The sequence below is a fragment of the Mytilus galloprovincialis genome, chromosome 8 (genome assembly GCF_965363235.1).
Source record: "Mytilus galloprovincialis chromosome 8, xbMytGall1.hap1.1, whole genome shotgun sequence".
Classification (NCBI taxonomy): Eukaryota; Metazoa; Mollusca; class Bivalvia; order Mytilida; family Mytilidae; genus Mytilus; species Mytilus galloprovincialis.
In genome coordinates, this window is record NC_134845.1 from 23,019,469 (window position 1) to 23,037,986 (window position 18,518).

At 32.1% G+C, this 18,518-nt stretch overlaps 1 long non-coding RNA gene across 1 annotated transcript; it reads right to left on the reverse strand.

The window, feature by feature from the left end:
- Positions 1 to 887: 887 nt before the first annotated feature.
- LOC143085344 (uncharacterized) lies at positions 888 to 14,852 on the reverse strand. Its single transcript, XR_012981310.1, has 5 exons — positions 14,799 to 14,852; positions 6,406 to 6,583; positions 3,299 to 3,402; positions 2,319 to 2,456; positions 888 to 1,102 (listed from the first exon to the last, which is right to left on the reverse strand). It is a non-coding gene; the product is annotated as an uncharacterized LOC143085344 (long non-coding RNA).
- Positions 14,853 to 18,518: the final 3,666 nt, after the last annotated feature.

Genomic DNA, 18,518 nt, shown 5'->3' on the forward strand with positions numbered 1-18,518 from the left:
CAGATGAAATGCAGTTATATTGGGATTATTACAGTATCGTGTATGGGTATTAAATTATTTAGATAACAAGATTCGGGAGATATTGCCATAATGGGCGAGTGATTCAATGATCAGATCATGATTATGACCTTGGTGCCAATCCAGTTTTATCCATAGCTTAAAACAGAACAAAACTGAAACAAATAACCTGTAAATCAATAAAAAGATATAAAATGGATTATCAACCTCTCAATTAAGTCTGTTTTTCTGCCGGTAGTAGTGGCACCACGACGTGAAAGCTCATTTTTTAGCTTCGGTATGGGCCACAGAACGTAAACATCCGCCATATTGGATTTTCTGTAACTGATAGTACAGTTGCGCCACCTGTCGTTAAGGTCGGCGGGTGAAAGCCATTATGTATGTATTTGCCTCTCCTATGTCAGAAGCCTGTAATTAAGCGGTTGTCGTTAGTTGATGTGTTACTAAAACAAGGCCGTTAGCTTTCTCGTTTGAATTATTATACATTTGTCATTTCGGGGACTTTTTAGCTTACTATGCGGTATGGGCTTTGTTTATCGTATAAGGCCGTACGGTCACCTATAGTTGTTAATTTCTATGTCATTTTTGGTCTCTTGTGGAGAGTTGTCTCATTGACAATCATACCACATCGTCTTGTTTTATATTTACACAGTGCCAAAAACTATCAAAAGTATATACACTTAGGTGCTAGACGTTTACATTTTGTAGACATTCGTGTATCATACAAAAATAATATTTATTATTTAAATCAAAAGCATCAAAACTATAGAAAAAGATATCATAGATTTAATTACAGGACACATAAGTATGTATACGTGCGTTCGTTTTGTAATTTCAAAATAAAAAATCGTTATATTTTGAACGGTGTATTTTTATGAACGTAATGTAATCTTAATCTGCTTACTTGATCCACATATTTGTGTACTACATTGTGTATAGTTCAATGAAATTGTTGTCTTTATTGAGCAAGCATCCCATACAGAACCAGAACCACAAAAAACGGAGGATAAGGCATCTGTCACTGTGTATGCGTACACTCCTATCAACGCAGCCGGAAGCAATTGCTTAACGTCTGCCTGATGATCTAAAAAAACAATGAAACCTTCAATATCTTAGTTTTAAAAAAAGTATTTTCAAAAAGATTGTATGCAGCTTAAATGAATCTGTTTTGATTTGTATGTAATTTTTAAATTAAGGATATTTCAAACACTATTATTTATAGTTGACAAAAAGAACATTTCAAATCATGTCAATAGAATCTTTCGATGGTAATTTACCCACTGTCAAACATTTCATGGTTGATGAAACAAAGTTTCATTATGTTATAAAAGACATTAAATGGAAAAACCCAATACCCCTGCGAACATTGTAAAATGAAATGACATTACCGTAGGAACAACGCAATTTTTGACAAACAGCTTTACTAACAATAAAAGTCTCAGACATTTTGTAGCCTTTCATTAGTTTAGAAAATCAATCTACGGCCGACGATAAAGATAATCCTGGTACCTTTGATAACTATTTACCCCACTGGGTCGATGCCACTGCTGGTGGACGTTTCGTCCCCGAGGGTATCACCAGCCCAGTAGTCAACACCGAAAATAAATTATATGGTGATTTTTATAAATTTCCTGTTACAAAACACTGAATTTGTCGAACAAAACTAAGGATTTTCTTATCCCAGGAATAGATTACCTTGGCCGTATTTGGCACACAATTTTAGGAATTTTGGGTTCTCAATGCTCTTCAACTTTGTACTCTTTTCGCTTTATAACTATTTAGATCTGAGCGTCACTGATGAGTCTTATGTAGACGAAACTCGCGTCTGGCGTATTAAATTATAATCCTGGTGCCTCTGATAACTATAACACACTGAATAAACAGAAAGATTGCATTTCTGTATAGGTCGTCCTTTTACGGCTAAAAATGAAGTTTTGAAAAAGATCTTATCCTAGAATTGAAAGTTCAATTTTTTCAAAGGTAAAAATATAGAGATGTGTGGCATATTTCAACGTTTCTATGCCCTGAACTTCTCAGAGTTTAAATTAGCACTAATTATCTTAACTACCCCTACCTCGAATGAAGCTTACCACAGAATGAAATATAAACAATATGCACATCTATGGTTACTGGTAACGTTCCCAAGTTATGTCTCTGTGAGATGGAACACAGAGAGCACAACTAGGAACCAGTATGTACACAAAATTAATTTTCTATGAATATTCAATATCTCCCCAAAAGAGGCGTGGTTTGCGAAACAGCTTTATTTACAAAGTGCAACCTATAGGATGAGAACTTACTCTCTTTCACTAAAACATGGAATTCCTCAGCACTTGGTCCGGAGGTTGGATTACATACTTGACTTATTGTAATACCAGCATTTGCAATAGATTCTTCAATAAATTTTATCCTGACATCGGCTGCGTTTGTTTCAATATCTAGAAGAAGACAAATAAAACTTTAAACTGATGCCGATTAAAGTTTATGTATTCCTTTGTTTACATCTTTTGCCTCACCGGTAGGTAGACATGTTATTCTAACGTAAATTTACATCTTAATGTAACAAAACAATATATTATTATTTTAAAAATTAAAAATTCAAAGAATCTTGCCAATAATATTTTGAAGCCATTTGTCTGATAAATGTACCTTTTTGTTTGATTTTTATTACAAATAATATTTTGTCTGCTGAAAAAAAATCATTGTATTTTTTATGTTCATTCCACCAATCCTTTACACAAATAGTGTTATAATCCAATGATATACAAACAAATTTCAAGTAAAGAGATTTCTTTTACGAATATACCATCAAATCAAAGGCCTTATTCAAATATCTTAAACGTTTTCTGCTTCTCTATGGATGTTTAACATATGTGCTGATTTATTGATTCGATGGTGACGTCGGAGTCAGAAGGAATTTTCTATTCATCCACTGGTTTTATGCCCATAAAATATCGGCAATACTGGTACAAACTATTCGGAAGATAAATCAATACTCCACAGACTTTCATTTTGAAATTTCAAATTTGAGTGTCCGTAGTAGAAGAGGTTCGAATCTTCATTTTTTAAGCATACAGTGCTGGAAATAAACGGCATGAGAATGCAAGAGCCACTATTAAATGAAAAAGCATAAATACAATGTGCGGAAAAATTTCAATTGGTGAAAATATTCAAGAGTACAAATAACATTACACAAAAAAAATCATGCAGATAAACTTAACTAGTTTAGCAAAGAAAAGCGAACAATTGAAAGTGCCCTGTATAATACATTAATACTCACTGGAATCAAGATAATAATAATAACTATAGTCGGTTATTCTAGTATATCGAACACAATAAAATCCGTAGTATTCAGGTCCATAAATATGTTCTTTGTTGGTACTCCTGGAAGTATAGTTAAATTATCATTTTCAGCAGAATAAATAGTTGAAGTAGTTTTCTATTGGAAGGGGATGAGTAATTGAACAATGAATATTGAAAATAAAAAGAGCAATACAATCAAATAAATCAAATGTCGATTTCAAGATTAAATATAAAAGACGCAAACCGATAAACATCTTAGCTAGCCAAGGATTAAGGTTACGATCCCCTCATTTACACCTTTGGCAGATTTATCCAACATTTGCGATCACAATGTTGCGCCATATATCAGTTGGTTCACGTCACGCCCATTCCGAGTACTTTATCTTAACCAATGGTAGCACATGAACTCTCGTCTGTGGGAAGGTGAAAACATGGTAACGTCTAGAGTCTACATGTACACCTTATCATGTTATAGACGCTTTTTGATTGGATGCCTCCAGTTACGATTGTAACCGTTGAAAATTATTACCTCGTAGATCCCAAATTATCTCTCAATCCGTCAAGGGCGGAGAGGAAAGGGGTTGATCGTAACCCTTGGCAATCGAAGATATGACCAATAAACTAAATTAGTACAAAGTATTTGGAATTGTTGAATAAAGTAAATCAACCTCATGACGATTTTATTTTCGTTTTGTGCTATTTGGTCATACATGTCATAATCGTGTTAAAATTCTATTGGTATCTTCGTTATAAAAACGGAAACAAATAATCAAAAGTGGTATTACCATTTTTTCAGACAAGCGTTTTGTCTACAAAAAAAACTCATCAGCGATATGCTAATCAAAAAGCATAAAAGGTCAATGATGTATGAAATAAGAGTGTTTAGGTCCGATAAGATACCAGCATTTTGTCGTCAGCCGCAGGAGCTGCTGCCTCAAAATGAAACAGTCGTTTTTGAAGTCAACAAGAAGTTGTATTTTAGATAATTAAACAGAATGGGATATTTTTGAAACACATTGTTCTTAACAACGAATGCGATCGAATATCAACAAGTGGAGATTAAAAGTATGAACCATGGCTCAAAATTTGACAAGAATTGTCTTCTATCTTATTTTACGGAAATGGGGAATTTGTCAAAAATATACCAAACCGACCAAAGAGCAGACAAAAGCCGAAGGCCAGCAATGGCTCTGCAATGCAGCGAGGAACTCCAGCATCCGGAGACTCGCTTCAGCTGGCCCGTGAACAAAAATGTATACTTATTCAGTGATAATAGACGTCATACTAAACTCCAAAATATACACAAGAATTGATAATACAAAATCATACAAGACTAACAAAGACCAAAGTCTCCGGACTTAGAACAGGCGCAAAAATGACCAGGGTTAAACATTTTTGTTAATATCTCAATCCTCTCCTATACCTCTAGCTAATGGGGAAAATACAAACAAAACAAACTGACAATGGTACATAAATTAACGAAATTATTACTAGCCGATACTGACATACTAGCTCCAGATCCAAATTAAATTGATTGAAAGATTATGTCTTCATCATATGACTATCAAGTATAATTCCTCCCGTTAGGGATTTAGTATTATACTATCATAAAATACATGAGAGGAAACATAACCCGCATCATGCCAACGGCTAGATTCAGAATACATGTGTTTATTTCCGATGCCAAGACTCTATAATTGAATCAATATTTAAGCCAAAATATGCAATCTGTAATTTCCTTACATATTGTAACACTATCTTTTTTTACTAATTCTGTTAACGGTTTTGTTCGCTTTGAGCTGAATGCCTAAAGTTTTGTGCTTTATAAAGAATATTTCTATAAAAAATATGGCCTTGTACCGATGATAAAATTGAGTAAATGTTTTGACTAGTTTGTGATATCGAAAACCCTGGTGCCATAATTAATAAGTATTTCACAAATTTATCCCGCTAAAATCTAAAACGTTGTTACAAACACGAGCGAACCTAGCGAGATATATAATATAAGTTAAATGGTTCGCTACTGACCCCCTACGGATCCATAGAGGGTTAGTAAAATCCATAGGTGGTGAAACCGGAGCCCGAGTCCACTATGATTTTTATTCACCCTCTATGGATTCGTAGGGGTCAGTAGTTAACCGTAAAACGAATTTATCTCACGATAGACTTTTTCTGCTGCGTTTTGTTGAAAAATAAACAATGAAACACAACAACATTAATAGATGACGTCACCATTAACGCTTCACGAACCCCCTATGAAATGTACTAACCCCTACGGTCTCATAGGGGGTCACCACGTGATGGCGTTAAACTAATCCCAATGTGAAAGTTTACCCGTGATGCGATAAACATCTATAAATGATGACAAGAAACGTCACCATTTAAAAAGGATACTTAACGACAGGAAAAGAATCATCTCTTTTATCATGAATTTTTGGTATTGAGTTTCCCGTTGATGATATGGATATCAAAATCAAGACCAGACCAGTGCTATTTGATATCTTCAGATATTTGGCGTTGAATTATAACCCTTGAATATTCGATTGTTTGCCTTACTTTATTCTATATTGTAATGCATCTATTGAGGGTTAGTTGACGAGACATCTAAACATAAGTAATAACACAAGGGCATTTTTTTCTAAAATGTAAATGATTTTATTAATTATATTAGCAAATCCTTAAACCTCTACAGAATAAGCTGCAATGTGTATGCATTTTATTGCATTATACAACAGCAGGAAATATATCTGAAATAAACAGTTAACATACGGTGTCTAAGTTGCTTGTCTTAGTGACGTATACTTCTTGCCATGACCACAGTTGTGGCGATTCCGTTGTTGAGCTCTACTCAAACTAAATATGATACAAGAAATTTTGAAACTTAATCATTAAAAAACTATGATATATTATTATTCTGCTTTATATTTCTAGTTATTATGAATAACTCTCGTGTCAATGCACACAGTTTAACGATTTATTTCCGTATCAATACGAATCAAAATTATCTAATTTATTTGATTTTGATAAAAGAGTAAGATTATTTAACATGTCTAGCTATAACACATCGTTAAAATAGCGACTTACTGAAATAGCCAATGATTGCCGTCACTTTCAATGCAGTTGAATACAGTAAAAGTTTGGGAAAGTATTGAGACATCCCATCCAGATGACAATTCTGAATTAGTGTTTGAAAATATAATAATGCCTCGTCTACTGTCCCATACATTTCCATCCAATACCGTTGGAAGTGTGCACACACAGTCTGAAAGAAATAAGTTAACACTTATTAATGTAATGCATGAAAATGCAATTTGAAACCTTTAGATGGTTCTAGGCAATTTTTAATGAGCCATTTAACAAATGGTTTTAAATATAAAAATGTTATTACTGTAGTCAACAGGTGGTCAAGTTGGATAAAGTTAATTTTCACTTTTGCGCGCAAGAGTTATTGTTATTAATTGATTAAATAATGACACTTCATGTTGTTTACTTGCAAAGGTGGTCAAGTTGGATAAAGTTAATTTTCACTTTTGCGCGCAGGAGTTATTGTTATTGATTGATTAAATAATGACACTTCATGTTGTTTACTTGCAAAAAATAAAGGCAACAGTAGTACAACGCACTTCGGAAGTCATACATCGATTAACAGAAACAAAGTCCCGGTTAAAAACTAAAACTGAGGGAATAGAAACACATCAACCATAAGAGAAAAACACCAAAATCACCACAATAGTTATCAAAGAAAGTTACCAAGAAACACTGCAGTGCAGACAAAAACCCTAACGGCAATGCAAAACACACAGAAAAGAACTATACAATAGCAACTGTCATTTTCCAGACTTGGTACAAGACATTTTATGAAAAAATGGTGGGTTGAACCTGTTTTTGTGGCTAGCCAAATTTCGAACTTGAATGGCAATGTAAAACATAACACTAAAATGACAACATTACCCATGGCGTTGTTAGTTCATTATCAATCTATGAGTATATTAAAAAAATGTTTATACTTCTACAGAAAACTAGAAAAGGTAGCATTAGCTATTTGTTGTTATTTATCGAATGCAAGCAGGAACATCAGAAAGAACTTTAATTGAAATCGTTATCTTTTGAGGACTTGTATATTTTATTCTCTAATTCTTCGTCAATTTATCCCTTTCTGCACTCATTGTATAAAAAAAATTGATCTCAGTTCTTCATTGGTTAAAATCCGATTATGAAGTCGAATTTTCTTGCTTTCCTCTGTATTTCCTATTGTGACGGCATGAAAAAAGGCGACCATGCCTGATGACGTCACTTAGAAAGAACACATTGTTTTGCAAATCATTCGAATAGAAGGAATAAGTTTGCCTGCATAATGTATGAAAAAAATGTATGAGTCAGATTCCATCACCAAATCTCGTGTAATACGATATTTATCGACTCTCGACAGTTAAATTTAAAATATTTAAAACGCTCGGGCAAGCTTTGCGTTTTAAATTTGAGAATTAACTGCCTCGAGTGGATAAATATCGTATTACACTCGATGCAGTGGTAGAATCTATATATATTCAACAACTGTAAGTTGGAAATTGTCCATTGTCTGTAGAATATATAATAATGTAGTGTAATTCAATCCAGATTTATATTAAATTTCCATACCATTAGCTAACATTGAATTGTAAAGTAAACGAAATGTATGCAACATTATGTGTAAGTTATTACAACCAGGAGTAAAACAACAATAAATACAACTAAAAAATATGTTAATACAAAATGTAGCTTACTTATAAGATTAAAATTCCTTGAATTGACGATGTTTAAAATTGGGTTCACTAATATTATGAAACTCATCGCAAAACACTTTAGAATTATTATGAAATAACACAGTCTATACAATCGCAATAAACTATTTAGTAGTCAGTAAACAAAACATACATGCTTCTATTTTTAGTTTAAACTTTTGAATTATTATGAATTAACAAAATATTTGAAAGGTAATTTCTATTTATTTTAGGTTAACGCTCACAAACAAACACATCTTCTTGGATCCCTATCTTGCAGAAATGTTCCTTAAGTATGCGGAGTTTTTTTGTTGTTGTATTTGTTGAATCGTGCAGTTTCGCCAATTACATGTAAAAAGGAATAGAAGACGGAAATAATCAATCGGAAATACTTTAAAATACCGAACAAATCTAAATGATCTCGCTGTTCTACAGAAAACTTGAAATTTAGCATACGATGTGTGTTGTGTTTTTATGAGAATGGAAGCAAGATCATAAGAACCGATACTCCTTACAGGTTTCATTAACTTTCTTGATAAAAAAAAATGATTGAAATCAACATCGTGTGAGAGACCAGCAAACCACATCCGTAGGATGTATATTGCCCATTGTCTGTAGATAATTTAAAGTGAAGTGTAGTTCTATCCAGATTGAAACATATTTCAATAAATGTAACTAGCACTTGCTAAATAGCCAAATATATGCTAAATAGTGTTTAAACTATAACAAAAAAGAGTAAAACAGTAGTTAAATTATTATAAAATAGAAATAAGTTCATGCCAGCTAATATTACCTGAATTTAAAACGACTTAACGTAATTGATCGGTACATGCATAGTATTTTTTTTCTTTTACATGAAATAAATTAAGTTGTATATTCATACACAATTTTACTTACCTATAAGTTTAAAATACTTCGAATTGGTGAATATAAATAATGGGGACGCAAATATCATGAAACTCATCGCAAACAAACCTTTATTTTTTTTTATGAAGTAACACAAGTACAATTAAAAACCAATTGTTCAGAGAACAATTGAAAGTCTTTCCACATCAAAGAAATTTTCTTCCTTCTGATGCGATAAATAATGGTTTAATTATATTTTTGAGTGATATAAGGGAGAAAATATGCTACTTCCGGTGAAATGAATGTAACTTCCGGTCTCATATCATAGCTTCTTTCACACTGATTCAAAAAATATATAGTTTCTATATACTTTTGTATGTAGAATGGGAGATAATTGACCACTTCCGGTTTGTTGGAAGTCATTTTTAGTCTTCAGTAATCAGTTTATGTATCTATATGAGTACTTTTATATGAAAAAATTGCAAAAAAGGCTACTTCCGGTTTACTCAAGGTCACTTCAGGTAGTCATTTTTCAAGGTCAATTGTCACCTAACCTTTTGTACAAGGTCAAATAGATATAGGAAGATGTGGTGTGAGTGCCAATGAGACAACTCTCCATACAAATAACAATTTAAAAAGTAAACCATTATAGGTTAAAGTACGGCCTTCAACAAATGCCTTTATTAGGAACTTAGTTGAAGTTATAATCAAATAACCTCATATCTAGACATGTCAGGGGCACCAACTCCTATAAGATGCCATTAAATTGTATAAGACTAAATGTAGCATATCTTCATTACAACATTGCAGACATTTTGCACTTGTTCTTTTATATGTATCTTTCAAAGTGTCGGAGTATATATCTAGTATTTATATGAAACTGTTTATATTTTTTTTTGTATAACAAAAGTTGCCGGCAGTTTCAACACGCCGAAACAATATCGTTTCTGATGCCTTAAAACTTTTGCAACATATTTGATTTGCTTATCCGTGTTAAATTAAAACATTTTTCTGAATTCAAGCATGCCAACTCATCTATTATTTGTCTTTGTTATGCCATTTCCCGATGCAAAACATAATGAGCAAGCTTCACTCCGAATTTGAAAAAGTCCAAGAGGTCTATCAAAGATATGGATGTCTAAAAATCCTGAATTACGGACTGAACCTAAATATTGATGCCGCAGACATATAGGATTATTACCGTATGTCTTGCTTTCGCGAAACAAATGTTTATTTTTCTATAAAATTCCTTTAAACCTCATTGAAATTGTTTCGTAAAATTGTTTTTAATGATTTAATGATAAATATACTCTATCCTCCACCGTATACTTGCTATTTTATTTATAAATTTGTTTTGTTTCGTGTCTTTTTTTGTTTTGTTGTTGATGGACATATCTATGTAGCAACATCCCAGCAATGCCTGCATACGGAGTATATATCTCCAAATTTATACGATATTCTTGGGCTTGTATATCCAATCATGATTACCTGGTTAGAGGGTTGCTGCTCACAAGGAAGCTATTATACGAGGAGTTCCAAATGGTGAAGTTGTAATCATCTCTTCGTAAAGTTAACGGACGCAATCACGAGTTGGTTGACCGTTATGGACAAAGCGTTTTACTTTTCACGAATGTGATCTACCGATTTAAACTATTTACCAGGTTTGTATAACATAAGCAAAACGACGGTTGTCAATGTGGAGCAGGATCTGCCTCCCTTTCCGGAGCATTTGAGATCATCCTCTAATTTGTGGTTGGTTCGTGTTGCTTATTCTTCAGTTTTCTTGTGGCTTGTTCATTATTATTTGTCTGTTCGTCTTGTACTTAAACATGTGTTAGCCATGGCGTTGTTAGTTTATTTTTCGATGCATGAGTTTGACTGTCCCTCTGGTATCTTTCACAGCTCTTCTACTAATATTTCAGGATTTTTTTAAAAGAAATATGTTCATTCGTTACCAGTTTCCGCATGGAAAACTATCATACCATTCTCCGTTGATGTATACGGGTTTCAGCTGTTTCTCTAATGGATCGGTAGTATCTTAATGAGATTTTTTATCGTATGATTTTCGACTTACCAGGAGTACAGCTTGGCATACGGCGGTATAGGTTTGTAAAACAAATTTGTTCCCTACCATATTCCCTTCCATTTTTAATGCATTTGAACGGCTACATGGTTGACACATGTTTCAATTTTGTATATATTTTACTCTGATATTTGAAAGATTAGAGAATAATGTGAGTGGATGTGTTTGTGTATTTAATTGCATGGTATTTGTTTATATTTTGGGTAAGGTTAGCTTTTCGGTACTAAGAACAAGGCTTGAAAATATGATATATTAATTCTCACAATATTCTGTCCAGGTACAGTGCGTCAAATATCCTCTTCATCTTAACTAATAGTGGTGCTCCTGATTCAAAGAGGGTTTCATAGAACACATATAAAACAAATTACTGATAATGCTTATTGCTTATTGCATAATAAGATAAGTGCGCATGAACTTTTTAATGATTTTGAATAACCATTTACCATTAAGGGGAATTTATGATTTTGTACATTAAAACTAAAACAGGACTAGGCATATTGGACTACATACCCAACAAACCACGAACACCATACTCTTCTGTGGAACATAGATGTAAATACAAAAACAAAATACCTCAAGTTCGCAGTTTCCATATGTAGACACATAATGGGGGGACGTTATAAAAATACTCATTTGAGATACAAGACTGTTTAGCCTGCAATATACGCGTTTCGTCTATGTAAAACTCTTTAAAGTATGGGTAAATATACTTGAAAGGTCATATACCACAGTTATAATTATCAAGTAAGTGCACAGTATTTTGACTGTTTTTCAAATGCAAGCGTTGAACAATTGGAACGGTCGATAGTTTCTAACTATTGGAACGGTCAATAGTTTTTAACTATTGGACCTGGATGAAACTATTTGACCTCAAGCGTCGCGAAATTTTATATGCATCTACGGGATTGGATGATTTAGGAAATACCTCAAAGTAACGACGTCGCATTTTACCTATTGTAACTACGTGTGCAGTTTTACTTATTGTATCTAGGGTTACATGATGTACATGTAGCCTTAGCATTATATAATGAAGTAAACGTTTAATTGTATGGTTGGGTTTCTGCTTTTATATAACGATAGCTATTTTATTCCCACCATTTATTGTATGGTGTTTACTTCTATATAATAAAACACAAACTACGCATCAAGGCAATAGTTGCACCATGGGGGAAATAAAACTTGCTATTCAACTCATACCCAGTCAATAAGTATACAATTTTCATACAAAAAGTTACTTACTATAAGATGAGAATTCTTTGAATTGATAATAATTTAGTATGAAACTCATCGCAAAATCCTTTGACCTATTCTGCAATAACCCAGTCTATACAAACTCTTTAGTCCGTAGACAAAAATTGCATGCTTCTATTTTGGTTTTTTAAACCTGACAATAAATGGTAGATATGAATATTACAATACATTTAAAAATAAATAAATATGTTTGCGATGCCTCCAGAACTTTCGTCTTAAATACGTGATCGGAATTTACATGTTTCAAAATACATGATCGGAATTTACATGTTTCAACCCTGAATAACTTTATAAGAATAAGCCTTATTGAATATATATGAATCAATTATACTTCTATTCTCCACTTATATTTCATAAATCTGTATTCTTACGAACAAAAATGACAAGATACATAGGCTACAAACTGTTTTTTGTTAATTTTCCGTAAACAAATAAAGAGGTATACAGTGTTTCCCTTTAAACCAATAATATCTTTTGTTATAGTTTTACAGATATTATCATCACTCAACATGATTGAGTTGAAAACAACTAAAAATAATTACCAAAACGAAATATAACCTCTAGTGTTTTTTTTGATACTGTTTATAGCATCCTTTCGTAAAACAAAGTTGCCGACGTGTTAATAACACCTAACACAATATTGTATTTGATGTCTTAAAAATGTCTGCAACATATTGAAACTGCTTATCCGTGTTAAAATAAAACTATTTTTTCTAAATTTAGGTGTGCCAAATCCATTCCTCTTCAAATTTTTCGAATTGCGCCAATATGACTTGCCATAAATAAAATAAAATAACAAGCTTTTCCTCAACTTTCCAAAAAAATCCATAAATGTTAATAATTACAAAAGATGTATGTTTCATTATAATACGTTATTCTGATTATAATACAAAAAAAATATCATTCATGATGACACCAGGTCCCACTATAAAGGGCACAGGTAAATTAAATAAAACATTGATAAAAATCGTGATTTCATGATTCTAGCTAACAAAAAAGGTAATTATGGGTATTGAATGCTTCATAGGGTTATAAAAACGTTGACCGTGTGCACATTTATAGAATGAAAAGCTTCCGCACCCTTCATACAAAATGTACTTCGGTCAACGCTTTTACACCCCACTGATTTGCAAAAAGACGCATTCAATAAATAAATAAAGATTTTGTCTCAAAATATCTTTAACCACATACTAAACTTTAGTGTGATGACACGTACATATAGGATGATATGGCTCTCTTTCGCAAGAACAAACGTTAACTTTTTGGGAGACAAAACCTTTTAACTTCATCGAAATTGTTTCGCAAAAATAGCTTTTGATGATAGCTATTCTTCAACTGTATACTTGATATTTGAATTATATTTTTGTTTTGTTTTGTTATGTATTTTTTTTTATTTATTGTTTTTTGTTGTGGGGAATGTCTACAGTCATTTTCAGTTTAAAATAAAACTATCAGACTTATCTATATGATGTCTTAGGGTTTTCGTTGTTCCCTTGATGAGATTCTTTATCGTATAATTTTCGGCTTACCAGGAATATAGCGGTATCGGTTTGTGAAACAAGTTTGTTTTTACCGGTTTCTCTTTCATTGCCAAACCATTCATGTAGCATCATGGGTAACATAATTTGTTATTTTGTATTAATTTTACTCTATTATTATTATTTTTTAAATTAGCAAATCATGTTAGTGGAGCTGTTCGTTTGTTTAATTGCATTGTATTTATTTTTCTTTTTGGTAAGATAAGCTTACTGTTAGTAAGAATCATCATCACAAAAAGCTGATAAATTATGTTTGTTTGTTAATACTCACGGTAACCTGTATCGTTACAGCTCTCCATATGTCATAACTATTTGGGGTGGTCATAACTCAAGCCGACTTTAATAGCATACATATATAAACAAAATTACTGATAATGTTAATTGCAGAATGTGCTAAGTCTATAAGAATTATTCAATGACCTTAGATAACCATGTACCATTTGACGAAATTCATTTTTTGTACTAAAACACGAAGACGAGACAGGAATAATTGGATAGTACAACATACCCAACAAACCACCAACACCAAACTCTTCCAAAAAACTGAGATGACATGTAAACAGAAAATCAAACCACATCACGGTTTTATATGTAGGCACATGATGTGGTGACAACTACTCATTTAAGATACCACATGTTCAGCCTGTTAGATACTCGTATTGTCCTCAACAAATAAATACGCTGCAAAAAACTTGAAAGGTCATATTCATTTTCTTCGAGGTTAACGCTCTCAACAAGAAACCTCACCTTTGCATATTCATACTTGTAGCTTAAAATTGTCAAAAAGACAAAAGATATGCCTATTTATGTTTACGCTATCACAGTTGAGAGTAAAATATTAGTTTAATTTTTCGGTGAAAATATAAGTGGATGCCAATTAATAATTCACTAAAATTATCTTTAAATAATTGATTGGTACATGCGTATTTTTCTTTCTTCCTGTACATGAAAGTAACAAAGTTTAAAAAATATTTTATGCTCAAACAAAATGTAACTTACCTATAAAATTAAAATTCCTCGAATTGATGATAATAAATAATTGGATCGCAAATAGAATCATATTCAAAACAGTGTGGTCCTGGCCATTGATTGACGACCTAAATTAGCCCATTGACTGTGACAGATTAGGTGAACGTTTGTCGGTTACAATCACTGCTCACTATGTACTTGTTAAAGACACTGAATCTGTGGGGTCACCAAAGGTTCTCAACACCTAAATAAAGCAATTCGAAAAACGAATCCGGAATAATACGATGTGTTGATTTATATCAATAATATAAATCAAACATTAAGGTTATTCCTGAATAATTTTTCGAATTATTTTATTATTAAAGGCGTTAAGAACCTTTGGTGACCCCACAGTTTAAATTCTATAATAAGTAAGAAGTGAGCAATGGTCGTTACAGACAAACGTTCACCTAATCTGTCCCAGTCAATGGGATAATTTAGGTCGTCAATCAATGGCCAGGACCACACTGTTTTGAATATGATTGTATTATGAAACTCATCGCAGACACCTTAGAATTATTATGAAATACCACAGTCTATTCAATCGCAATAAACTATTTAGTCAGTAAACAAAACTTACATACATCTATTTTTGGTTTTAAACCCGACAATTATTGGTACTGAGATAAGAACATTACTTATGACACTACATGTAAAAAGAAAATAATATATCTGTCATGCGTCCAGAATTTTCGTCTTAAATACGTGATTAAAATTGACATGTTTAAACCCAGAAAAGTTACTTCTTCTTTTATGAATATATATAAGTATGAATAAATCTGGAATTCTTATGAACCCAAATCCCCAGATACATAGGCTAAAAAAAATGTTTAGTTTTATATAAAAAAATAAAAAAAGAACGTTTACAAATATTGTTTCACTTTAAACTAGTAAATCTTTTATCTAATTTTAAAATTATAATGTTATTTAACATAATTGAATTGAAAGCACAGAACTAATCAGAATAAAATATGACTCTTTTTAAACATTATGTAAATAAACAGGAAAATCCCTCAAAGGCAATTTTATTCTGAAACTAACTTCTAGTATTTTATGGGAAACTGTTTTAGCATCCTTTTGTTAAACAAAATTGCCGACGTGACAATAACACCTTTCACAATATGGTATTTGATACATTTACATTTCTGCATCATTTTTGAACTGCTAATTGGGACTTTTTGATTTTTGATGTTTCATTTGTATTGCATTTGTAAACTGTTGTAACAAATGACAACAGTTTCTATGAAAACCATATGTAATTAAACCAGATTTATGCAATTAAGGAGTAGTTGTATCAATGTATAATTAACCTTTAAAATATTAATTTCGTTTATCTCGATTCAAAGGAATTCATTTGTATCTATATTATGTATCCAGTAGATAATGAACAACGTCTTGAAGACGATTATTTATTTTTCCTATATTTCAAAACCTGGACACAATTCACGACGATTTACGATATGCGTGTTAAAAACGTTATTTGAATCATTTCATTACACCTTTCTCTAATCAGTTGAACAATAAACTCATTTGGACACATGACAAGTACCTAATGTAATTAAATGGGGAAATCTGTAGGAAAGCTTTTGTGCGACGATTGTGTGTCATCGTTGCAATATAAGAATAATATATATGATGCAATGTCATACCAACTTTGCGGATTATACTTGTTTACTTCGAGACATGTATTAATAATATTAAGTTCCTTTCTTTTATCCATTTCTTTAAAGGTTCTATTCATGTTGCTGTAATATGAATGTTCTAGTTTCAATCTCTTTTGCTGAATGTTTTAAAAATTACTATGATGTGTCTGTATGGAAGATAACTTGGTTGTTCATCTTTTAAATGCATGTTAATATAATGGAGTGTCATATATTATAAATAATTTTGTTTGCTACTGACTTGCTATGAATCCATAGTAGACAAGTGAAATCAATATGGGGTGAAGACAAAGGCCGAATCTACTTTTAAATTTTGATCACCCTCTGTGGTTCGTAGGGGGTCAATAGTAATTGTATAACAATTACATCACACGCGGGACATTTTCTGCAACTTTTATGGAAAAATAAACAGTGGAATACAACAATAGACGACGTCACCATTAACAGTAAACGTGACGTCATGAAACCCGTTTAAAATTTAATTACCCCATTGGGATACATATGAGGTCACCACGTGACGGTGTTAGACCAATTCAAACGTCATGATTTACCCGAGGTACGATAATAACTTTTTTTTTAATCGGTCGATAACCAATTGTCAGTGAACATTGCACTCTTAGTATTCTAGGCATTTGTTTGTACTGTGTATCACTCCAGAATGTTTTGTAAGACAAATATGCTGATCATGAGTCAGTGTTCAAATTGTTTTGATTTACTAGTGAAGCAATGACATATTTTTCTGTTATTCAGCAGAGATCATTTTGAACAGTAAAACACGTGAAATTATCAATATAAAAAAGAAGATGTGATATAATTGCCAAAAAAGACAACTCTCCATAAGAGACCAAAGTACACATACATTTACAATTATAGGTCACCGTACGGCCTTCAACAATGAACTAAGCCCATTCCGCATAGGCAGCTATACAAAGCCCCGAAATGACAAATATAAAACACATTCAAAAGAGAAAACTAAAAGCCTAATTTATGTACAAACAATGACCAAAAAACATATATGTTACACATCAACAATTTAACGACAACCACTTTTCCTTTTTTCAAGCCTTTTCCTATTTACAGATTAGATTTACGAACTTAAATGGAAAAGGGAAAAACTGAAAAGCTTTTCGAAAACAGAAACAGTGACAAAAGAAAATGTAGCCAAAAATAGATTGGGTTCGAGTACTGTGTGTCAATGTTATTTAACAATCTCTGCCATGGAAAGATCTAGATCCCCTTGTAATTAAATTCGATTAAATCTACAAATAAATATTATTAACTCCGTAATGAGAAAGAAATAAACTAAAATCAGCGAATATAATTTAAACACACGATGTTTAGAACTTTGATTCATACAATTAGATATATGGCGACATAAAACTGACTTGTTTAGTGACATCAATTGAATAATATAAATGTCCCACTAATTAAAGATCATTCTGTAATATTTTTTTTTTAAATCAAAAACAATAAATTGCTTAGTAACTAGATTTGCGATAACGTTTTACCGTATTTACATTACCAGGACCTGGCATGCCTTAAAATGGTTCTTGGTGCATCAATTTGTCTGTACTCATAGTATATGTTGTGGTGTAAAAACGGTTGTATTTTTCAGTTCCTTTAGATGAACCTTAAGCAATAGACTATTTTCATATTACCGACTTTTGTCTCCGGTTTATATTTTTTTTGGCAGGTTACCTACTACATCCTGGTACTTGGTTAAGAGCAGTCAAAATCAAACATTTTATCGATGATAGATGAGGGGACATTTTACTATTTTTCGAAGAGTCTGTCGTGTACAGAAAATATGAAGCAGTATATTTTCCCCAAGATTTGGTACCAGGATGTCCTAGGTAACCTGTCGAAAAAAATATAAACTTCGGAGTCTAGAGTCGGTAATATGAAAATAGTCTATTTTACTATTTGATTTGTATAAATAGCTTTTTGTAAATAAGAGTAGTATAAAAAATTCATCAATATATAGATATAAGATCAAGAAGATATGGTATGAGTGCTAATGAAACAACTCTCCGTCCAAGTCACAATTTGT